Here is a 24,913-nt window from a genome sequence, read left to right as displayed (position 1 = left end):
AGTATGGGTGATTGCAGAAAGTTCTATTGGCAGCACTGCTGCTGTAGAATGGCAGCTCTAGAGAGCCAGGGCAGGCATTACAAACATGCTCTCCTGGACATCCACTTGCAATGACCGCAAATAACATATTCGTGCAGTGGTTACTTCTTGTGATGAAGCTGTTGAAAATATCCAGTTCTTTATTGCACCTTGTAGGATGCAGTACTTGGCTGGTTCAGAATTTGCATGGATACGCAGGATAAAATGTACATGGAAAAGAGATGAAGCAAATATACTAAAACATCAAGTATGATTATTTTGAGTAATGGGAATATGAGCCAGCATTTTGCTTCTGGCTCTATGTAGTGGACTGTGCAGCCAGAGTTCTTGTTTTTCCCTGCTTTTCCCACCTCAAACCCTGAAACATATGACTCAGGTGACATTATTTGAATTCCTAGAAACAGCCATGCCTGAAACTATTGCACTCTGGATTTCCTCATTCCATAAACTAGTTAAGTTGATTTGAGCTGGGTTTTTATTATTTACAACCAAAAGAATACTTACTGGAATAGTGAAGCAGGCTCTGAGAGGCCAAGCTCTGTGCCCAGGGGTCACCCAGCAGGAGATCCCGCAGGGAATCGTGCTTTTGACTGTCATGCTACTCAGGGCCCTCCACTGGGCACAGTGGTTGCAGGTATCCTGGGATAAAAAAAAAAAAAATTAAGGAATTCTTATCTAATTGTGCTACTTTTCTGAATTTCTATGTTTTCCACAATGTGCATCTATTCCTCATCAAATTGGAAAAAAATTATTTTAGAAAACTTGAGAAAATGTGATGTATGTAATATAACATGTAAAAAAAAAAACAGGAGGGAGAAGTGAGTGGGATATAGATGAAACAAGATTGGCCGAGAGTTGATAATGGTCAACGCTGGGGGATAGATTCATGGGAGTTCATTATACTATCATCACCACTTAAAAATTTTCCATTAAAACAGTGAATGGTGATCAACAGTATTATCTGATGCAAAGGATCAGAAATGTGCCAGTTGACTTGGCAATGTTCCAGAGGGGCTCTTTAGGAGAATGTTGTGGAGAAAAGTCAGAAAGCAAAAGGGGAGGAGTGATGGGGTTATGGGTGAGGAAAGTGGAGGCGGTAAGTATAGAGGTCTTTAAAAAAATATTTGGAGGTTAGACAACAGAAAGGATGGTTATTAAAAATAGTTTTAATTAAGTAATCAATTTTCTATAGTCTCACATGATTTTCAATTTTTTTTTTTTTTTTTTTCCGGTACGCGGGCCTCCCACTGCTGTGGCCTCTCCTGTTGTGGAGCACAGGCTCCGGACGCACAGGCTCAGCGGCCATGGCTCACGGGCCCAGCCACTCCGCAGCATGTGGGATCTTTCCGGACCGGGGCACTAACCCGTGTCCCCTGCATCGGCAGGCGGACTCTCAACCACTGCGCCACCAGGGAAGCCCCTATGTAGCTTTTTTTTTTTTTTTTTTGCGGTACGCAGGCCTCTCACTGTTGTGGCCTCTCCTGTTGTGGAGCACAGGCTCCGGACGCACAGGCTCAGTGGCCATGGCTCACGGGCCCAGCTGCTCCGCAGCATGTGGGATCTTCCCGGACCGGGGCACTAACCCGTGTCCCCTGCATTGGCAGGCGGATTCTCAACCACTGCGCCACCAGGGAAGCCCTCTCCTAGTTTTTAACAAACCTCTGTATCTGGTGAATCTGCAGGATGGAGGTATAGGATTTGTGATTCCCAAACATATGGGACCATGGAACCTCTAGTCAGTGAAGGATTTTGTAGGATTAGTATCTGTGGAACACAATTTGGGAAACATGGTAGGTGGTGATGAGGTTGGGGAATGCCAGGAGCAAGAGACTTTCCTGAAAGTTTGTAGGGGGACAGTGGTCTGCAGGTGGCTGTGGGCACTGAGGGGTAGACCCTTCCTTCTCAAGCATGGAGTCAGAGGATTCTCTTAGTCCAAAGGAGAAACCAAGATCAGATCCTTTTTCCTCTAACCAAGTTGGCCCTCGCCCAGAGAACATACCCTCCCCAGATGTCAGTAAAGCAAGCACAGAGGACTGCTGCAGATTCTATAGCCCCTTTAGATGTAGCTGAGGAAGATGGGGAGGAGCCCCATCCCCAGGGAGAGCAAAGAATTACTAGGCCTACTCCTCCAGGCAGGGTGTGGCACACAGTGATGGTGGGGCCTGATCTTGGAAGGTCTCTGCAGAGCAAGTTCTGTGTCCACCTTGTGTGCTCCGGGCCAGGAGGGAAGTTCTATCACTGGGTGTAATACCAGGATCTCAGACAGCACTGTGTGCCCTGGAGAGGAGTCGCTTTTATGGGGTACCTGGGAGTAGCCATGGTCTTATGGAGATAACCAAGTCTTCACAAGCTTGAGTACCTAGGAGTCAACCCCCCTAGAATCCTTTTGAATTAGAGTCAACCCGCTAGAATCCTTCTGAATTATGTCACTGCAATCCTAATGTGCTCTTATAATCCCATGGTAGCTTTTGCATGGGAATTAATCCCACTGCACTCTAACAGAGTTGTGTGTTCTTCTGTATGACTTGAGACCAGAGGCTTCACCCTATACAGGGGATAGGCTGGTGACCAAAAGGGAAACATCTCATTGAATGTGGCATTTGTCTGGAGGGCCAGTCCCCACAGAAAGGGACCCTACCACTACACTACCCTGAAGTGCAGTGCTGTTGTGAGGTCAATAGCTACTGTTAATCAGTACGGTTTTAGGGACATCTATGTACTAGGCACCAAGTTTTCAGTGTGCTTTTGTCTTTTCTGTTGATTCATGACGATTTATTTACAATTGAGGAAATGGAGGTTCAGAGGTTAGAAAACTTTCCCGAGGTCATACAGATGGTAAGTAACAGAGCTAGGGTTCAAATGCAGATCTGTCTGACACCAGAGACTATGCGCTTACATTAGGCAGGTAACAGAAGTGCTCAGAAAGCATGAAATGATGATACTCTTATGATTTACACAACAGGCTGGATTGGGTTTGATACTCATCCTGGGGAGGAGCCGTCACTGCTGCTCTTCTAAAAGAGGCGGGGTATGTTCTGGGGGTTGGGTCCTGGGAGTCTCTTCATATTCTCTCTGTAGATGTCCTCTGGGAACCAGGGGCCATGGGTTTGAAGCTGCTTCTGCCAGTTCAGCTATTCCTCGCAAATGGGCATCAGTAAAATGGCAGAATGTCCTGTCGTTGGCTCTGAGCAGCAAATGAGATAATTGTGTCTTGCAAAGCTGGCTACCCTATCATCTCGTTTCCATGTTTGATGGGGTTCCTAAAAATTGGTACCATTTGTTGAATACTCTCTTGTGCTCCTTTTCAAGGAGTTTTGCTCTAAACGGAAGGAGAGAAATGAGGTGGTACCTGGAGGGAAAAGTGAGGTTAGGAGAGGCTTTTTTTTTTTTTTTAAATAAATAAGCCAATGAATGAATGAATAAACAAATAAATAATAAGAGCATGTTTGTATGCTGAACTGAATGATCAGTAGTGAGGAGGCATATGATGAAATGGGAGAGAGGGGAAAGATGGCTAAAGCTATGTCCTCAAGTAGGTGAGAGGGGAATAGATTTAAAGCACAGATATAAGTAATGGCTGTAATCGGACATTTGGCTGAAATCTGGATATCCCATACTTACGGAACCCTCCAGGCCCTACCCCATAGGAGGGAGACTGTGGGTCTTGGGGAAGAGCCTTGGACTGAGCCAGGGGGACTGGATCTCCAATGGCCCTGTGCTTCCTCCGGAGGGGCCTGGAACAGGCTGGATAACTTCTATGAGCTTTGGTTTTGGTCTTCTTGTAAAATGAAGATGATTTTACCTGTTCCACAGAGTTGCAGCAGGTATTAAACAAGATAATGTAAGCAGAGCACTTGGCATGGAAAATAAAAGTGATTTCAATTCCATCATCGAGAGATAACCATGTTTACCATTTTGATATATTTTTGCACCAGTCTTTTTCCAACTTAATATAAATACATACTTAAAAATACTATTGTTCTTTGCATACTGTTCTGTAACATGCTTTTAGCACTTAAATATAATGAGGACAATTTTCCATGTCGTTAAATATTTTTCTATAACATCATTTTTAAAATGTATGCAGATCATTACAGTAGGTGGACTTACCATACTCTGTTTTAACCAATTCCTGTTGTAGACATCATAGAAGTTGTTCCTTACTATTTTCTATTATAAATAGCACTGTTACACACTTCCTTTTGGCTGTATTTTCTCATACATCGATGGTTATTTCCCTGTGGAAGTTTTTGGGAAATGGAATTGCAGCTGAACTGTGGACAAGCTCTTTTACCTTGCTACAGATAGAGGAAGAAGAGGATTTAGGGGATAGCACAGACAGTAGAGTGAAGTGTGGTACCCAAAGGGTGTTGATGAATGGGTTGCTGTTGTTCTGGAAGCAGGGCTCTGGGGGTCTGAGATAAATCTCTAGATGTGGCCTTTCTCCTTTAACAATTTAATTGCTGCTCTGGTTTAAGACATGAAGGCAAACTTACCAAATATGAGGGAGCTGTGAAGCTGACAAGGAAATGTTGAATAATGGAATCAAGATGCAAGGGAGACCCTTAGTGGCAGGAAGAATGGGCTGAAGCAAACAGGAGAGACTGACTAGGGAAAACTGTACTGTCTTAACAGTGATAAATCTAGACTATAGATGTTGGGGCTAGAGGAGAGCTGGATGAATGTCAGGTCATGCCAAAAAGACACAGGGGTTGGTGTGATGTGGTTGCCCCCCAAACTCATGCAAAACAACCCAGTAGACCTCAGGTGGTATCAATTTTGAGTATAGTGTCTAGACCACATATCAGTGGAATGTTGGTGAGATGGAGCTCAGCCAGAAAAAAAGTGGTCAGGCTGGGGAATGATTTAGACCAGGCTGTGCAACAGAAATATAATGCAAGCCATGTCTATCTGTCTATCTATCTGTCTAAAATTAAAATTTTTCTAGTAGCCAGTATTATATTTTAGATAACCCAACCTATCCAAAACATTATCATTTCAGCATGTAATCAATATAAACAAATTATTAATGGATATTATTCTGTTTTTCCCCTTAAGTGCTAAGTCTTTGAAATCCAGTGTGTACCTTACACTTCCAGCACATCTCAGTTCAGACTCTAAATTTTCAATGGTCAAAGTGAGACCGAAACAAAAGTGTGTATTTAGTGGGAAAATATTTCATACTGCTTTTGTTTTTAAATTTAAAATTTAAATAATTAAAATTAAGTGTAATAAAAATTGAGATCCTCAGTTGCACTAGCAACACTTCAAGTGCTCAATATCCCCATGTGGCCAGCGGCTGTCGACATTGGACAGCGCAGGTCTGTACCCTGTGGATGCTACTCAAAGTGTGGTCCATGGACCAACAGCATCTGCATCCCCTGGGAGGTGATTAGAGATGTGGATGTTCAGGCCCCACCCAGAACTCCTGAGTCAAAATTTGCATTTCAGCAAATTCTCTAGGTGCTTCCTGTGCTCACTACCATTTGAGAAGTAGTGATCTAGATGTCAGGTGATGATTTGGGGAATTTCTGAAGAAACTGAGTGTGTTTTGCATGGGAAAAGGAAGCCTCAGGAGACTGTGATAACAGGCTTCAAAATATTTAAAGACCTGTATGTGGGAGGTGGGAAAGATGTGCTCTCAGGTGGAAGAACTAAGACCACAGGTGGAGGTAGGGCTGGGGTGGGAGAAAGGGAACTGAACTTTTTAGAGCTTCCGTAGTTAGTCTTACTTAATCCTTGTTACAAAATAACTGGACTTGGAGTTAAGTCAGACAGTCTGAGTTTGAATCTCACCACTGCTAATCACTGTGCATCTTGAAGGAAGAATTACTTAGCCACTCTGAGCCTCAGTTTACTGTCTGTAAAATGGGAAAAATAATAACCCACCTGCCAGGGCTAATGTAAAGACTGTGTAGGCAAGGACCGTATTCATTGTATTTACCACACCGTTTCTGAGCTCGACACAGACCTGGCATAGATTCAGCCCGCAATAACGATTTCTCTGTAAACCAGGCAAAGCTCTGAGGTGTGAAGGATGGCTATTGCTGCTATTAGCAGCAGGCTGTGGTTTGGGCGACAGGTTGCGTTTTTCAGTAGACACAGATGAACCCTGCCCCTGCACACCTTCATCCCACCGAAAGCCCATTTGTATTTACAGCCCCAACTGATCTGGATCGATCTATCCTCAAACCTTTTCATCAGGAGGGTGAAAATAGAAAAGCAGGGAGGGGAGATCGGGGCTCCTCCACCTTCCCTTGCTCAGCAGGTGGTGCCAGGTCTCTGGCCACTTTCCCACAGTTGGGGTAAACTAGCTCCAAAGCATGGTACTGGGTCATTCCAAAAGGGGGAGGAACCTGGCCCATCAGAGCATTTCTCTGCTCAAGATCTCATTGCCGACTCGCCAAGCCACATCTGTGCTCTGCTCTGTCAAGTAAACAAAGAATATCTACAGCTCTCAGGCAGGCACTAACATTAGCCAAGTGAGGGCTGTTTGGGGACCAGGGAAAGGAGGCTCACATTTGAAAATGAACTACCGTACGTGGATTTATCGCACTGCTTTTCCGATGGAGAGGGGGAAATATTTTTCTCTGGGAGATTAGAATTTACTAGTGGATTCAAGTGTAACTTTGGAGAGTGGCAGAGGCATTAGATGTGGCAGTATCACAGTATTATTTTATTGGCAATTAGATTTCAAACTGGCATGTACGTATGAAAATAAGTCTCAATTATGGGCCTGCGAATTTTCTCCACCATCTGTCAGCAGTTTGCTCCTTATGCCACAACATGTGTACCTTTGGAGGGAAAATGATTTAATAGCCCAAGTCAAGAGGTACAGCTCACCAGATTATGTTGGAGTTTATAGTCAAGGACTGCATTTGTGATTTATGATGCAGAGAAAGCAAACAGAAACTTCCGTGCATGTGTGCACGCACGCACACGCGTGCACGCACACACCCACACACACTTCAGGGTCTCACAGATGTCAAAGATGGAGAATACCTTCAAAAGGAGTGAGCTTAACTTCTTCACTTTACAATTGGGAAAAATCAAGTCCCAGAGAGGGCCAGGGACTTGTCCAAATGACACTGTGACAGGGGGCAGAGCTGGAACTATAACCAATAGGAAACTTAGGGTTGGGGCAGTGGTGGGTTAGTAAATGTGTAACTACCTCTGGGAAAATGAAAGCCCTGATGTGTAGTGCTTGTCTATTCCTATGAGGTAAATACTTTCATGGTGGTGATTTCACACCAATGTGACGCCACTGAATATGGAGTTTGGAAGGGATGTATAATTGTCTCTCATAAGCCAAGTTCTGTAGTTCCAGTGTACCATTGTTAAGGGGAATGAAATTGCTTAGGGAAATTTGTGGTTTGCCTGTCCAGCATCTGTTTCCCCTTCTAGTAAGAGTGCCCTAATTTTTCCTGAGGGCATCCACCCCTACCATGTTTTTGACCTACATAATTTGGGTAGGGTGATCCCATCCAGGTCCAGGAGTGGCACATGACCCAGGCCTGGGCCAATAAATGTATTTTAATCTCCCTGGACATTGATTGGTTCAGGGATGGGCTTGTGGCCCAGTTTGGCTCTGGGAGTCAGGCCCAGGACCTTTGTTTGAATTGGTGGTCTTAGAGCTATGAAGGAGTGCCCTGGATCTAGTGGTGGCCAGCTTGCCACCATGAGAGAAGAGGCTGTCTGAGAATGAAGACAAACACAGAGGAAAACAAGAGCTGAGAGACAGAGAGAATAGAAAGAATGGGCCCTGAGTAAATTATTTGCTTCTGGATCTGTCCCAGCTTCCAGTGTAATTTCTGGACTTTCTGAGAATCAGTGAACATGTTTCTTTATCAAGCATGTTGCTTCTGGTGGAAAGAGGCCTAACTAATGAGTTTGTCCCTGAGAGTTATACTAGGAAATCTCTAGAGCCTTTGGGACCGGATGCTTGTTGGTAGAGGTTGAACTCCATGAGGCCACGAACGTTGTCTCTCTTGGGCATCATTGCTTTCACAGAACCCAGAACGTGCCTGACATATGGGAAATGCTCAATAAATATTAGTGGAACATCTTGTATCAGTCAGGTTTACTGTATTATGATACAGTAACAAACAGCTTATAACAACAAAGTTTTATTTCTCAAAATCTTTTGTCATTTATGTTGGTTGCAGCTCTGCTCCATGTATCTTCATCTTAGGATCCAGACTGATGGAAGAGCTCCCATCTGGGACATGAGAATCTCATGGCAGAGGGAAAAAGAGCAAAGGCGGCACCTTGTGATGGCTCTTAGAGTTCCTGCTTAGATAAGGTACTTGACACTTCTTCTCATGTTCCATTAGTCAATGCAAGTCACTTGGCAGGGAGGTGTCCTCTATAGCAAGACACTGCGTGCCACAGATATCAGGAGAGATTTATAATCAATCCCCTTATGGGTGGGGGAGTGAGTAACGGGGAATAATAATACAGGTAACCACACACTTAAAGGGAGAATGTGGGAACGCAATTAGACCTTATCTTGTGAAACTGAACATTTGAATATACACTGACCCAGCAATGCCCAGAGAGCTTCTTGTATGAGATGCATGCGGGAATGTTTCTAGGAGCATGTTTGGTACAGCACAAAACCCCCAACAACTCAAACATCTTAAATGTCTGTAGACTGGTGAATGGATATATAAATTAGAAGACATTTACACAAAGGAATAGAAGGCAGCAATGAAAACGAGCAAACCTCAGCTATTTGGAACAACATGAATACATCTTAGAAACATATTAAGTGAAGTAAGCAAGTCTACAGAAGATTACACAGAGTTTGATTCCAATTTTATAAATCATTCTCATGTGAAAAAAATTACGCGAAATTTAAATGAATGATAAACACAAAAATCAAGATTTGGCTGCTTTGGGTTGGGGAGAGTATGGGGATGGGATAGGTGGTTGCACCCTACTGGTGATGGTCTAGCTTCTAAGTTGGGTGGTGAGGTGGGGGGGTCATTTTCATACTATACATTTTAACACATTTTTTAGATTCTTTCATCTCTATCAAATATTATGTTCAAAATGGAATTAGAAAGAGTGCAAAAGTAACAACTAGGAAAATAAATAATTATAAAAAAAAGTTAAGAGTGATTATGGAAAAGAGCTGTCTTAAAAAGTGGGCTTTCTAGAAGCAAATTTGGTAAATACACTTTGGGGCAGAGTTCAGGGGCCTGGAACAGAAGGTGGGGCGTTGAGGGTTCTGGCCTCTCAGCACAGACCCTGTGCAGGGGGCAGTTCACACCATCAGGCCTCCCCACGCCTGGGGGAGGATCAGCGTCCTCACTGGCCCCAACACCATGCTCATTAGGCCACTTCGGGGACTGAGATGCCTGGAGGCACCCTGCGTATGGGCCTGAACATTCCAGGTCTAAAAAGGAAGGTCCACCACCGTGGATGAACACACCTGGCCACTGGGTTTGTCCAACAGGTGTCTTGATTTAACTGCCCCTGAGTTTGGTCCTCTCTGGGTGTATAGAGAGGCTCCATTCTGGCCCTGTAAAGTTGAAGACGTCCCACCCAGATGGCTGGTAGAGTTGGCCGCTGCTCTTGGTCACCCCTATGCAATGCTGACCACCCCAGTGAAGCTGCATTCTTCTGGAAGAGTCTCTGATCTGCCTTCCAAGCTCAGGGCAGGAGAAGGAAGCTTCAGATTGCATATTATGGATCCCTAGTAAAATAGCCCAAGAACACCTGCTCCCAGATGTTTCACCACCTTCCTGGGCAGAGCAAGTTATATTACTGAGGGAGGGCTGCCTGCTGCGGTGACTCCGGGGGCCCAAGTGGTCTGAGTCTACTCCCTCAGAGAGAGGGAGAGAGAAGGGCGCTGTGGGGAGCCTGGAACCAGAGCATAGGTGAGACCTCCAGAACCTCCAAGTGAGGGGAAGCCTACCCACACCAGCGCTCGCTGAGCTTCCTTGCCCACCTGTGGAGCACGTGCCACATCTGCCCGTCTGCCTCCTGCTGGGGGGCGTGCTTGGAGATCTCTACACATTCAGGCTCATTCACCTCATTCATTTTAGTTTGGTTGCTTCTGGTTACAAGTAATAGAAGCCCATAAAAAATGGAATTTTTGTCCATTTGCATTTATATAGGAGTAGGTGTAGCTTTAGGTGAAACTTGGTCCAGGAGTCAAAAAAATACCGCAGAGCTTCCCCTCTCTCATCTCTTCTTGGCTCAGCTTCCCAGCGTTGGCTTTATTTCGGAGAGACTTCTCACCACTCCCAGTACCCAGGGTTCTCCCAGAGCTTCTGAGGCTCCATTAAAGTCCAGCAGGAGAGAAGAAACTTCTCAGTCCCTGTTCCTATTAGAAGCCCCGAGGCTCATCCTGTTGGGGCTGGCTTGGTCACATGCCCCTTCCAAGCCAATCACAGTGGCTGGGGAATGGGATGAATTGATTGGTGTAGCCAGGTCACAAGATCTCCTCAGGGCAGGGGATGGAGTCAGCATCCCCAGAACCTGTGGATTTTCAATAGAAATCCAGGACTGTGAGGAAGAAGGAAGGGGGATTGGATGCTCAGAGGGTAGGTAATCCACGAACAATCACTTCCTGTCTGCTGATGCTTATGTTAGTCATTTTGGACGCGCACCTTATACCTTAAAGATGTTTATATGCCATACGGGTGGTAAAGGTATTTTTCCCTGTGGTTGTTTGCCTTTTAAATTTATGTTTTTAAAAAACCTTTCTTTTTAACTATGGTCATTTTCAAGCATACACAAAAGCAGAGTGAATAGAATATTGAACGCCTCCCTGTACACATCATCCAGCTGCAGCCATTGTCTTATGTTGATTTTTGTCTTTCAGAAGTTTCAAATTTGTACATAGTTCAATCTTGTTCTTTTCTACTGTAGCTCCTCCCAATATTTGTAGTTGTGTTTAGAGAGGAGTTAGATAAGTATTCAGTTATATTTCTTCCTAGGTTTGCTTTTTTGAATATATGCTGTGAAGTGAGATTCTTTTTTTTTTTTTTTTTAAAGAAGATGTTGGGGGTAGGAGTTTATTAATTAATTAATTTATTTTTGCTGTGTTGGGTCTTCGTTTCTGTGTGAGGGCTTTCTCTAGTTGTGGCAAGCGGGGGCCACTCTTCATCGTGGTGCACGGGCTTGTCACTATCGCGGCCTCTCTTGTGGTGGAGCGCAGGCTCAGTAGTTGTGGCTCACGGGCCTAGTTGCTCCGCGGCATGTGGGATCCTCCCAGAACAGGGCTCGAACCCATGTCCCCTGCATGAGCAGGCAGATTCTCAACCACTGCACCACCAGGGAAGCCCTGTGAAGTGAGACACTTAACAGGATTTCCCCCCAGGTATCCAATTTCCCCAGGTCTGTTTATTGAATCATCCGTCCTGTTCTCACTGATTTGTGAAGCATCCTTGATTTGATATTAAGTTCTCGCATGTACCAATATCTGTTTCCGGTTACATATACTGTTTTATTGACCTGTGTGTTCTTGCACTAATACCGACGTTTTAATTTTATAGATGTATAAATAAGTTTTCATATCCAGTACGCCTAGTTCCATCACTATGTTTCTTTTTTCAATATTTTCTTGCCCAACTTTATTCATTCTTCCATATGAAACTTAGACTCATTTTTCCAAGTTCAAAAAAAATTCCCTTAGGATTTTTATTAGAATTGGTTAAAGTTCTGTGTAAAGTTGGAAAAAAGAACACTTTCTACATAGTCAGTCTTCAAACATAGAAATACGGCATATCTTCCCATTTATTCAGGTCTTGTAAGTCCTTCTGTAAAAATGCATAGTGTTACCTCCTGCGAGGGCCATTCCTGGGTTGTTTATGTATTTTGCTTTGTTTATGGATGAGAAATTTAAAACTTCTCATTTTATTTTCTTTATCCATTCTCTATGACTTTTTATTTTCATCAAGTTTGAGTCACTCTGAGGGGTTTAGACCATGCTTGCTAGGAACCCACCACCCAATCTGCCAGAGATTTTATTTTGCTCTAAAAGTGAAGTTGCTTGAGCACTTATGTACAGAGGAAAGAGCATGAGATTTGACACCAAGACAAGCCTGAGCTCAAGTCCCTGCTCTGCCCTTTATCCAGCTGTGTGTCCTCGGGCAAATTTTCATTTTGCTTCTCCGAGACTCATTTTCCTTATGTGCAAATGGCTGTGGGTTGTTTTCTTCATTTTTTTTTTTTTTTTTGGATTCGCGGGCCTCTCACTGTTGTGGCCTCTCCCGTTGCGAGCGCAGGCTCCGGACGCGCAGGCTCAGCGGCCATGGCTCATGGGCCCAGCCACTCTGTGGCATGTGGGATCCTCCCAGACCAGGGCATGAACCCGTGTCTCCTGCATCGGCAGGCGGACTCTCAACCACTGTGCCACCAGGGAAGCCCTGTTTTCTTCATTTTTAATCTATTTCCTTTTACTGTGTTTGCTTCCAAACTTCTCTTTCTTCTCTAGGGGAAGCTAAACTTTCTGGGAACAGAGGCTATTCCTCCTCCAGGGCTGCATGTGGGGAACATAATCAGGTAACAGTGGATGTTCAGTACCGCCAGGCAGTACTGATTGAAGAGTCTAGCCCATGGACACCATTTTGGTTCATTCAAAACAGAAGATACTTTGAAATAACCTGGAGCCCTCACCTGGATTATGGTTCTTTAATAAATCTTTGAAATATGGATAATAGTTAATGAGATTAAAATAGTCAAGATTTACTGAGTTCTTAGCATGTGCCAGGCACCAGGTGACCACAGTCCAGGTGTGATCTCATGAGACTGCACAATACTTTGGTGAGGAACGTGTGATCCCCATCTTAGCTCAGAGATTCTAAGAAGCTAAGATCATGCAGCCAGGGTGTGGTACAGCCAAGACTCAAACCAGCTCAGTGCCCTGAGTCTGCGCACCCTGTCATCTTCCTTATGACAATCAAGTAGTGTGTTAACAGTGCCTCAGGCCTTGGAGGTAGCTGGAAATACTGGTCTTGTCCCCTCCTTCCCTCTTTGATTGTGTTAGTTGCCTTCTCTTTCTCCCTCCATTTTAAGCATCCCCAGAACAAGACTGTGATCAATACTTCTCGCCATGGTGTTAAACTCTTACCCATCAAGTCTTTGCCACCCCTTGCTTTCTTGACAAGAGTGGCAGTCTGGCGTGACCTTGAAGGACTGCTGGGTGGTTGAAAGGGGTATGGAGTATGAAGGGGGTACAGAGAATGGGGGCAGAGGACTCAAAGCCTGGCAGGATGACACTGGGGAAAGAGCTCTGGATGTATTTGTGCCCGGGTGTGTGGTGCATGTGAGAGAGAATGTAGGCATGTGGGAGTATGTGATGATGTGCATAAGTCTGTGCATGTTTGACTACATATGGGTGTTAGTTTAAGCACATGTGTGTATATGGTTATGTTTATCTCTGTGCCTGGGTGTATGCACATGTGTGAGTATATGACTACATATAGGTGGGTATGCATGTTTGTGTATGTGTGTGCAGTTGCCATTTGTGTACATTTATGTGTGCATATGTGGGAGAGGATGTGTGTGAGTGTATCTTTGTGTGTGTAAGATTCTGTGGGTATTTGTGCGTGGGTGGATGTCTATATGTGTGTGCATGTAGTTGTGTATATATGTGTGTGTGGGTATGTACATGTGTGAGTGTTTGTATAGTAGGGCCCTGGCCTGCAGAGCTGGCTGCCTTTCCTTCACTCAGGACAGATGGTCTAGCAAATGAGGCCCTCTCTGCCACCTGCCTGCACACCCCCCTCAGGGCCTTGCTTCCTCCGTCCAGTCCTGCTGCTGCCCTGTGGCTTCTTCTTCCCTCCCTGGCCCCCTCCCTTACATTTGTACCTTTTTGGCTTGTGTGTGGGGAAGGTGGGGTTAGGACAGAGCTGACAGGCAAGGCTGGCCTGGCCTGAGCCCACTGTGGCAGGGCCAGGAGGCAGGCAGGGCTGAGAGAGAGAGAGAGAGAGAGAGAGAGAGAGAGATTGTGTGTGTGTGTGTGTGTGTGTGTGTGTGTGTGTGTGTGTGTGTGTGGTTACCATGGCAAGGAGGCAAAGCCCAGGCAGCCCTCGCCAGCGCCTGGCCTCATCCACAGGGTGGGCAGGCAGCCCAGGGTAGAAGAGCCTGTGCTTTGCAGACAAAAATGCCAGATGGTGGGGGATTTGGGGGGGCCCTCCATGGCCTGGCTGCCAAGGGCAAGGAGGTTTTCTGGGGCTCTGGAGAATGAGCTGGGGAGTTGCTTGTGTGCTGCTATGAATTTTGTGTGCGTGTGTGTGCGCGCGTGTGTGTGTAGGCTTGTTTTTGCATATTTCAGAATATGTTTCCCTTTTGGATTTCTATCAGTTTGCTAAAAAATTTAATCATTAAGCTTTAGGTTTTTTGGTATAAGGAGAGTACATGTTCCTGTAAGGAAGTCAAAACATCTTTTTCAAACAGAAAATATTTATTGACAAGCTATAAAAGCGGCTCCAAATAAGACAGACATTTAGACTGGGTGTTTCAGTTGTGAGTGAGCCATAGGGGCATGGCGAGTGGCTGGGTTCTGTTCATGTTATGAATGGGTTTTGCCTCCTGCTGGTTGGTTTTCTAACTCTGTCTTTAGTGCAAGGAGTTTTCCTGAGTGGATCCGCTCATTCCCAACGATGTGCTCTACCTTGTCCTGTTGGGAAATGCAAAGCTTGCCCAGGTGTGGGTTCAGACAGGTGTAGGGAGGGCTTTGCCCCTCCACCCTGCACTAACACGGCATCTACGTGGAGACCACCCCAGCGCACTGGTCTCACTAGGTTGGCCACATGTGAGCGACACAACCGTGGGTAGAGACAAGAGGCTTTTGTTTCTTATCGGAAAAGGGAAACAATGAGGAGAAGGATGATTTTATGTGAGTGAAGTGTGTCCTGGCCCTCACACAGCCCAAACGCTAATGTCTGCACAGGAGGGCGGTGTCATGGGGACAATGGGTGGACCATGGAGCTTACCTTGGAAACAGGTCTTTCCAGCCTTAAAGAAATGGCCAGCTCCCTGACTCTGGCCTCCGTTCCCTCCTCACCAGGCTTAGAAACCCTCCATGGATTCATGCTGAATAAAGTCCAGATTCCTTAACAGGGCACTGCAGGCAGTAAACATAGCCACCTCCCCAGGGCACCCCCTTTTTGTGGTTCATCTATCGCTACAACTTTCGTTATCTTGATCCAGGCTCTAAATGCCATTTGCTTTTTATTTTTAAGCAGAAAAATATTTATTAACAAGTTATAAAAGCGGTACCAAGTACAAGGAAAAGCAGGCGATCACTTGTGCTCCTGCCCTGCCCAAGACTCCCTCCCTGCTCCCTCTCCCGCCCAGATCCCACTCTCCTTCCAGGTTCAGCTAGTTGACAATTCCTCCTTTCCTTCTCTGTGCTCCTATGACATGTCACAAACAAGAAAAATCTCATGTGATTCCTGTATGAAGTGACTGCTTTCTTTCCTTGAGGTCAAGGGAATGTATTTAATCCTGGCACCTAGCACAGCTGCTGGCACCTAGGAGGTGCTCTGTTGGCTGAATGAATAAACAAAAATGCAAGTACTGGCTTCCTTTTGAAACTTGTACCACTAAGCACAAATATTACGATTCTGACCTTGGTAACAAATGCCGATCTACTCATATCATCACCCTCATTATTGTTATCGGTTTGTGTGTGTGTCTGTGGGTGTGTGTAACTGCATGTGTGATGACACTGGTCCATTCAGTGGACATGAGGTCTACATGGAAACAGAGCATTTACAAGTTTCACTCAGGAAGTAAGAGAGAATGAACCAGAAATTGTTAGCCAACCACCCAACAGCCACAGTTTCATCTTCTGGAACTTTCTATCTTGAGCATAGCCTTCATCAGCATCATCTTGCTTATGGACTCTCCCTCACCATGATTATTATCAGCCTCTCTTTCACCTTCCAGCACTGTCTTAGTTGGATACATTTATATCCTAGTGGGAAAGACGGGCCAATGATTCTGGGCCGAGCACGTACTGGGTGCTGAGGATACAGAGATGAAAGAAGCAGGACCCCTCCAACAAGGAACTCACATCCTAAAGGGAAAGATGTATATAGATAGTGACAAAGCTTTGCTAATGCTTGAGTAGAAACAGGAACAGATTTGCTTCTGAAGCATAGGGGAGAGAGCCCTTCACACCAGAAAACTCCTACTCATCATTTAAGGTCCAGCTCATATGCCCCCTCCTCTAGAAAGCCTTCCTGTCCAGAAATGTGGGAGATCAGATGTAGAATTCAGCCCCTTCCCATATACCCCTCCCACCCCTGCTACATCACACACAGACACACACACACACACACACAGACAGACACACCATTCTCTCAAGGTATTTGTGTGGGCAGAAGCCTTCACTGAAGGGTTGTGAAGCAGTGATTTATATTTTGCAAAAACACAGACAACTTAAAATTTAAGATTAGGTGTTTCTTTCTTTTATTTACTGTCCCTTGACTGTTTCCATGACTTGGCTTCTAGCCTTCCATTGTGTTACCTGATCCTCTTCCCTCTTTGTTCACTCTTACTCTCTCTCTGGATCAACACCCCAACCTTCTTCATTTCTTGGGAAGAACGAATGCTCTGTCCACAGCTGATAGCCCCTGGGGTGTGCCCGGCTGGCCTTATGGTGGTTCACGGTGGGCGTCTGCCCTGATTGGTCGGTGCTCGTGCCATACTTTGTTGTTAGCTGTTTTGAATGTTTCCCTGGCTTAGCTCCAGACTTAGCTCTGGGACCTCCACTGCACATCAAGGACTTGGCTCAGAAAAACCTGCCTGTTGGGGCCCCTCCTCTGTCTGCCCGTTGAGGGAGGTGGGTCTCTTGTGTTTTGTTAGGTGTGGGTGTATTGAGTTTGAGAAGCCCCTAGAACCTACATCAGCCTACTTCCCCTCACCCAGCTACTCCCAGGAGTAATTTGCCCACAGTGCTGAGAGGTGACACGCTCCCTCTGGAACCACACTCACGGCTGCTGAACAGAGTAGCTGGGAGCAAGTGTAGGGGTAGCTCAGACAGTGTAGGGGTAGGGGGAGCACCACAGATCTTCCCGTGGAAAACAAAAAGGTCAAACAGTATTAATTCATCTGTACAACTCACTGGGCTTAAAAGGCACAGCCTGAAATGTCTTTCTGATTGAGAGACGATGCTTCATTAATCTTGGCTCTCTTATTTAAGAGTGTGGAGAATGGAGACTAATGGCTGACATTTCAGTCTCATGGGTGGGATGCAGACCTACAGTTATTGGGATGTAATCGCAGAGAAATCACGAGAAGAGGAGTGAGCGGGCCAGAGGGAGACTCAGTGTCCTGATGGATGGTGGTGGTCGCGGGTGGGTGTGTGGGTGGAGTCCCTTGTTGGATATATTACCTATTAGTTCAGTGTCCTAGATCATTCTGGAGACAGTCCTCCAGGTCCTCAGTGTGAGAGCTGTAGCCTGGGAGTCAAGAGTCCTGGGTATAAGTCTGGTTCCTCCACTTCCTGACTGGGTGACTGAAACAGGTTGGTGTCCTGCGCTGTAAAATGCAGGGAGGGATGATTTCTCAGTTCCCTCTCAGTGTTAGGATGGTTGACTCTTTACTGAGTGCCTCTGACAGACACCACTTGGGCTAGGCATTGTAGCCTAGGGTTTAAGGCAATGCATCTGCCTGTGTGGGGTAGCCGTATCTGCTCATGAGACCAAAAGTGCAAAGAGACTTACACAAAGAAGGTGTCAGGAGGTTAATATACCAAAGGAGTGTCACACTGAGGTAGTACTCTAATAGGGAAGGAGGCAGACATCTTGCAGTTGGGTGTGGGAAGGATCGTAAAAGGCTTCCTGGGAGAAGAGGGCCTTATGGCACAGGCCAAGCTCTGGCAGGCAGAGAGGACAGAGGTGGAAAGCTTCTACTTCCAAATATCAGGCATTTATCTTGGGGCCCAAGGAGAACCATGTATTTTCTGTAGCTTTCTGGGATGAGGGAAGAGAAAGGACTGGCCATGGCCTGATCATCTAGAAGTCACCCACAGTAGCCTTCACCACACCTTGCTTCATACTGCCCAGGATTCCACCATCAGGCAACTATTCCTGGAGACATAAAAGATTTTTCTTGGTTGCTTACCCTTGCAGTGCCTTTGGACCAGCAGCATGGCTATTCTGAACCTTGTTTCCACATCAGTAAAATGAGGATAATAGCATAGGTGGGTAGGTAGACAGTTGGGATTATATGATTTAATACATATAAAGTGTTTAGCACAGTGTCTGGCATGGGATAAGAGCTCAGAAACATGAGCTGCTATCATATGGCTATCTTAGTGACATCATTCCTGAGTACTTACTGTCCCCAGGCACCGTACATTACATTCTAATAATAACTAACACATTGTAATAATAATTCTATGTGGAAAGTATTGTTATCATTCCTTTTAGAGAAACCTGAGGCACAGAGACATTAAGTAAATTCCTCAAGGCCACACAGGTGTTAAGTAGTAGAGGTACAGTTTGACTCCGGGCACCTGTGCACCTAACCACCCTGCTACCACCTCTCTTAGAATAAGTATTGTTATTTGGTTTTCAAAAATCAGGCTTGAGGTCCAGCTGGCCAGTGGGAGGAGAGGGGTGAGTAGAGGGGGCACTCTAAAATAGTTTCCCTGTTTCCAGCCGACCTAAGGAACCGAGGAGGAGATGGTGACTCCTGGGTGTAGGGGTATGATAAGCCTGCATATAGTAGCAGGAGCTTACTATATGGGTGTGTGGTCAGGCTGGGATGCTCCAGACTAGGACCTAGGTCAGGGGGCAGGGTCTCAGAAATTGGGTGGAATGTGCTGAAGGATGAACTGGGAGCAGATCAGAGGCAAACTTGTCTCATGCCTGTGAGGATTCATCTGTCCAGCTTTTGGGAGGTGGTGAGCAAATGTGACTCTTTGGTCATTATTGCCTCAGACTTGTAGAGCGGCCCACCCCTTGGAGAGCTCCTATCTTGATATGTCCATGGACTGTTCACAGAACACAAGTCCCGGGAACTGTTCTCCTCAGAGTTTTGTGACTGAATCAGCCTTGGAAACTGCAGCTCTCTCTCCCACAGTAGCTGCTGTCAGGGTCCCACAAGTCTCTCCCAGGTTCTGCCAAGCCAGGGCACTGGGCTGGACTTCCAGCTGCCAGCATCTGCAGCCCTGTCTAAGGTCTTTCTTCTTGTGCCTGGGAAACAAGAGGAAGTACTGGACATTTAATGGCAATTAATGACTCCCCTCCCCAGCCCAGCAGGAGCAGCCCTGAACCAGTGACTGGCCACAGTTGATGTGTAAATACCCCAGCTCCCTTGCTGCTGCTGGGATAACTCTGAGGCATGTGTCCCACACGATCTCCCAGAGGTCCCCAGTGGGATGAAGCTCCTGTTGCCCATGGAGGTAACTTGCTTGGTAGCTCCTCCTTCGTGGCTGCCTTCCTTGCCCTGCCTGTCTCTATTTCCCTGCCAGGGTTCCCTGGGATCACCTCCCAAATAAACTGCTGTCACTCAAATCCTGGTGTATTCAGCTTGCTTCTGGGGGAGCCCAAGCCAAGATAGCTGCTCTGGGAGATTGCTACAGCACATTAAAGCATTCAAGGTCTGAGAAATCTTGCAGTGAGACCTATCTAACTTAAACACAGTGTTTCCCAAACTTGTTTGACCAGAGAATTCTTTTTTTACCCAGCACCCAGTAACCTCCCATGGAACATTGCTCTGCAGCACACACTATGGGAAATCATGATCTAACCCTACCTTGCAGCTTATAGCTGGGTTATCTGAGGCCCAAAGAGGGAAGTGAGTAGCTGAGCCTGTTCTTGGCAGAGCTGGGAATCGGACTCATGCCCCCTCCACTCCTGGTACAGGTGTATTTTCTAACTGCCGTACTTCCCTCCTCATCTGTGATATGCAGAAAATAATATTTCCTCCACAAGAGCTAACATAACATGTGTGAAAATCCTGAGTGAGCTGAAGAGGATTATACAAATCTGTAGAATGATTATTCTGAAGGTGGAAGTGGGGTGGGGGCGCCTAGATATAAGAACCAGGTTGGTTCAGTGTCTTGGGGCATCTGAGTCGTTACTGGAGGAGACAAGGTGACTGGGATTCTTTCAGACCCACCAAGTTTCCCACAAGGGCACTCCCCCACACTCCAACCCATCAAACTCAGAGCTCATCTGAAATATTAGCTTAGAGAAAAGTCAGCAAATGGCTTGGAGAGGGCCAGCATCCATCTTGGAATGCACTTATCTCATTTTCACAGTCACCGGAGACAGCCAGGGAGGAGAACCAGATGTTCAAGCATCTCTTTCTCGCTCTCGCTCACTTGCTCGCTCGCTCTATCTTTTTTGTAAATTGAATTTAAAGGGCCTGTTTCTTAGCAACAGCAGCAGTCAGTGATTACAGAGTCCTCCTCGGCCATTTCAACGCCCAAGGTTTTCAGGAGGCAAATGAACCTGTCAGTACAGGCTGGGGATTGGGGACAGATAGCAGGGCCACAGTGGAAGCCAGCACATGCAGTGCTGTGTTTAGAGGGGTTCCCTGGGGACCCACGGTGAGGGCAGGAGGGCCTGCAGAACCCTCTGTGGCTCCCAGGCACACGTGGCATACGATGCTGGCTGGTCGTCCTGGGCTGGAGGGCTGAATGTGGCTTCTCCAGCTCTACACGGTGTGCCTTTGTAAAAAGAGCTCCAGAAGAAGTCTCAGGAAACTCAAGCAACATTGTGGAGGTACCCTGGGCAAGCCATTGAATTTTTCTGAGCCTTGGCTTCTGCACCTGTCAGATAGGTAGTAACACCCACCTTGCCAAGCTGAGGGATAAAAGAGATCAGAGCATGTGGATGTCCAAAAGGCATGAGGAATGATGACAATGCCAGGGGTTAGGACTCTTTCCTTCTTTGGCCTCTAATGCTCTTCCCCCTGTCCCTGGAGAAAGCAAACTAGATTCGGGAAGCTGTGAGAAAACCTCCCGTCCTCCCCAAAGCCTTGAGGTTGTCTCCAGGCTTGTGGACATGAAAATTGTGGGGTAGGAGGAGGTCCTGTCTGGGGCAGGGGAGGCCTCTTGGTACGGTCCTGATGATCAGAGCAATGAAGGGCCTTTGGGGCCCCTTTGCTTATTTCATACCTTCCCAGTCCTTGTAGGCACTTGCATTTGAGATCTTTGTTTTACTGGCAACCCGTTGAACATCTGTAAGATGGGGATATTAATAAAATCTATCTAAAAGAATTATTATTATTTTTCTTTTGATCAACTTTAGTGATGGATAATTTACATATAATAAAATAGACCCATCTGAAGTGTACAGATTGATGAGATTTGACAAATGTAACCCATGTGACCACCACCCACATAACCACCAGCATAATCAAAGTCTAGAACATTTGCATCACCCCAGAGTTTCCTTGTGTCCCCTTTGCAGTCCATCCCCTCCTTCCACCCCCAGCCCCAGGCAAGCACTGATTTGCTTTGCCATTATAAATCAATTTTTTAGGAAAGAATTATTATTAAGATAAAATAATGCAATGCATGTAAAGTGCCCAGCACATGGCAGGGGTTCAGAAATACTGGTTTTTGTCCCCCTAAAGCTTTCAAAACTTTGAGTCATTTGTATCAGTGGGTCAGTCATAGGAACCGAGAATGGTTTTTTCTAGAGGACAACTTTTGTTTAAGCATGAATTCCTTCTGCCATTCATTCATTCAGGTACTACTGTGCCAGAGTTTGGCCTCAAAAAATCAAGATGAAGTTCAGGTTCAAATCAAGTTCAAGGCTTGGCTGCTTAAGATGTGGGTGACCTCGGCCAAGCATTTGACTTCTGAGCTGCACCAGTTCCATTCATTCATGCATGCATTTATTTTTTGCTAGGCATAATGATACTGGGTGATGAGGCTTCAAAGATGCATAAGACACAGACAAAAGAAACTCTTGGTCTTGTTTCCTAGAAGCAGAGCCTGAAACAGGGGTTCAGGTCCATGTGATTTATTAGGGAGTGTTCTTAGGAAATACTTTAATGGAGGGAGTGAAAAAGTTGAGGCCAAATCTTCCCTAGGTCTGATCCACAAGGTGGTGATGGGGCCCTGAAGTGTAAACCATACTGCAAAGTGTCCCCACTTCAGGCAAGAGGAGCAACCTTTTATACTCCTGATTCAATCAGGCTTTGGCTATGGACTGCATTCTGGGGTTGTGTAATCTCTGGGCAAAGCAGCTCCCACCAACCAAGGACAATTCTCTGGAGAAGGGGGGCAGCTGTGACTGTTGGTAGCCAACATTCACAGCAGTTGGGAGATGCGTATCCTGGCCAGGTAAAGGGCATCTGTGCTGGGCACTGACAATGTCTACCACAGCCCACCACTTGCACCACTTAGATCCTCTTGATTCTCACATTCAGTACAGTCCACCTGGTCCCAGCTTCTCCAGAATTCTGTGGTCACAATTCCTGGGGAAACTTATAAGAGGAGGGTTAGTGGGACAAGCTACAGTCCCTGTTGCTGTAGCTTGTCTCAAGGCCACAATTGATCATCGTTATCTTCCTCCTCTTCTATCTACTTTAGATTTTTCTTATCTTGGCTAGCACTTTTGCTGGTCTGGATGGCTTGCCAGGTGGGGTGGCCCAGCCACTCTTCTCTAAGGGGTCTGAGCACCTGATTACCATGCCTTCCTCAGGCTGTGGTTGGTATACCTGCTACTTATAGATAACAGTAGGCATGGAAATGCCAAGAGACAATCCAGTGGATCACGTGAGTTCCAAGCACATTTCTCCATGCTCCCATTATATGGAAGCAAGCCACACTTCCTTATGGTGATGAGGGCCAGCGACCCCAGACAGTATAGAAACTCTTCCTGTGCCTGCTGATCTAGGAACCCAGGAAGCAGTGATAGTAGCTAAATCAACCTGGGTGAGAAGAAGCCTATGCTGTTGCACTCATACATAACTCAGTCTGTGCCACCATGGTAACTTTGTTTACGAGCACGTTGTGCAAACTTGTGGTGGTCAAGAACCGAGGCTAGCTAACATTGCCTGGCTAAGTCATCCTGTCTCGTCTTTCACAGGGGCTGATCTCTGGTGTGTGTTAACATATGACACAAGGATCTTTACACCTTGTGTCCACTCCAATAAGCCCATTTGCTTGCCTCTACCGCAGACTTCCTTGTCCCTGAACTTCAATCTTGTTCCTTCCAGACTCCTGACCAACAAGCCATGCTGTTCACCATTTCCCATCAGTCTACATATGTCCTTACCTCAGAGCACTTCTTTGTCCACAGAAAGTGGATGACCAGATGCCCTGCCTGAAGCTTTGTTCATTGGGAGGATCTCTCCTCACTATTGTCTGTTAGGGTCCCCTGAGTGGGTCTGTAGTGCAACAGTGTCCATTTTCTGCTTGTACCAACATCTGTGAACCAAACTTGGGCTCCTTATTCCTCCATCACCTGGCCTTTGGGAACCTCTCATAGGACCATAGGTGTGAGCTAAGGGAGAGACATTGGTGCCAATATGTTTGGTGACGTGGAGTATGGGCCTCCTGTTTGTTCAGTTACTTCTGTCCTTGGACCTGTTTGAACCGGATCCTGGATGTACCACTTCCAACTTCTGATGGATTGCTGACATTCCCAGATCACAGTGTATAGTTCTGGACTCCTGGCCCCTTGGTGTCCCATGATCAAAAACTCTTGTCTCTACCAGGACCAATTAGCGTGCTAGGAGTTGTTCTGGAATGGTATATAGTTCTCTGCTGCAGATTGCAAGCTTTTGCTCCAAAATCCCATAAGTCTGCCTGTGACTCTCCTGTTAGGACTTGCCAGAGATTCCTCAAGATGTCTTTCCCACCACACATACCTCTGGTTGCTTGAGGTATGCTGTATCATATGGCCCAAGTAGAAGTGCTGTTTGTATCACAGCCTGAACCTACTGCAGGGGACTTTCTTATTCTGGGCTCTACTCAAAACTAGTAGCCTCCTGTATCACGTGACAAATGGGTTGGAGCATTATTCCCAAGTGTGAAATACGTTGCCGTCAAAGCATTGTGCTTCTTTCTGGGTGGTAGAAGGTGCGAGGTACAATAACTAGCTCTTTATATTGGAATGAGTGTCCCAGCATCCCCAAGACCATGAAATTCCAGAAACAACGACTGGAAGATTTCTGATTCTTTGTAGGGTTTATTTTGCACCCACCTCGGGCACTTGTATCTGACTTGTTATCATTCTTGTTACTGCTTACTCATAAAGGTTTGATTTACATGGTGTCATAAATATAGTGGGCCAGTGATGTTCTGTGGAATATCTAGATGTTTCAGGCCCCCTCGGATATATTATAACAGAATGAAGGAGAATGAACAGAATCCTGTGAGAGGATGAACAGAGAACTGTGGATGGGTACTGCTGTTCATCCCATGTGAATGTGAATTGTTTTGTGTCCTCCTTTCTGCTGGGTATGGGAAAGAAAGCATTTGTCAGATCAAAAGCTGCCTACCACTTACCTGCAGCTATGCTAATTTGCTCTAGTTAAGATACCACATCCAGCTTAGAAGCTGCAAATGGGGCTACTATTTGGTTAAGCTTGGAGTAGTTCACCGTTATCTGCCATGACAGAGGCCAGACTAGTGTATTAAATGGGAAATATGATAGGGACCATCTCCTCTGCATTTTTAAGTCTTTGAGGATGACACTAGTCTCTGCCATTCCCCTGGGAAGTGAAAATGGTTTTGATTTACCATCTTGGTCCAGGGATGTGGGCAGCTTTCGACACTTCCACTTGGCCTTTTGTACTAAAAGAGCTTTTACTCTACTTGTCGAGGAATCATTGCTATGTAGATATATTCCAGTTATATGTTTGGGAACTGAGAAATGACCACTGATCCTGGGCCATGACTCCATTTTTTATCTGACCCCCAAATGCTTCTACTAAA

Source organism: Leucopleurus acutus, assembly GCF_964270905.1.
Source record: "Leucopleurus acutus genome assembly, chromosome: 14".
Taxonomy (NCBI): Eukaryota; Metazoa; Chordata; class Mammalia; order Artiodactyla; family Delphinidae; genus Leucopleurus; species Leucopleurus acutus.
The sequence above is the reverse complement of the archived record's forward strand: the minus strand, read 5'-3'. Positions refer to the sequence as shown.